Genomic DNA, 977 nt, shown 5'->3' on the forward strand with positions numbered 1-977 from the left:
TGTCACAGAACACACAGAGACGTTCTCTGCTAGGATCATATTTAAGAGGACAAATGTAGAGTCATAGCTGAGCTCCATTTAGACTCAGGCTCTGCAAGAATGCGATGAGGATGTCTCCTGGCTGACGATGTGCAGTGAGGGCAGGGGAGAGACCACACCAGCACCCAGGTCCCTCAGCGGTGGGTAACCGAGCACCAAGGCCTTGCTTCAGTGCTCGTTTGTTCAGTTTGATTATGGAACATGTAACCAAGCACCACACAACCACATACTTCCCAGGCCAGGGACGAAGCAGTGCTGCACAGAGCGCTGTTGGTGTACAGCTGCCTGTACCTTTTCTCATGAATAGCAATGGGAGTTTTACTCTTGAGTTCAAAGGGAGCGTGACGGAGCCCAACATACCATACAGTCGAGCAAGTTGGGCAAGTGAGAAAACAATTTCATCACCAGGCGGACAACTGGTTTGGCTGACTAGACAGGTCACAAAATTCTGTCACACGGAAATGTCGCAGCAAAACCAAGGACATCGCAACAGTGACCATACAAGAGTGTCAAAGAAATAAAATTACATATTGGAAGAACGGAAGGGAAATGATGCTAAATGACCAGATACTCTAAGGAGCCCAAGATAATGGAAAAACAGTAAAAAGTAAGAAGAAAAGGTAAAACTTCAGTTTCCTTAGAGACCAGGTTGTGATCTATGGTCACTGTGACACAACTGGAGTTGCAGGATGACCCATTAGCACTTTGAAGTTAAATATATGTATTTGTCTCTTCAATAACATACCCAATCTAGTACTTTTTCACTACACTAAGATTAACATTGTAAAAGAGGAACATTTTAATCTGCTTTGATGCAGGCATACCCTGTACACATACACTGTAACATCACTAATCCTAAACTCCATCCCAACCGGACCTATACACAGTATACACACACAAGACCTGACATTTAAAAGAAAACTATCAACATGCAGAGC

This window comes from Columba livia, chromosome 10 (genome assembly GCF_036013475.1).
Source record: "Columba livia isolate bColLiv1 breed racing homer chromosome 10, bColLiv1.pat.W.v2, whole genome shotgun sequence".
NCBI classification, from domain to species: domain Eukaryota; kingdom Metazoa; phylum Chordata; class Aves; order Columbiformes; family Columbidae; genus Columba; species Columba livia.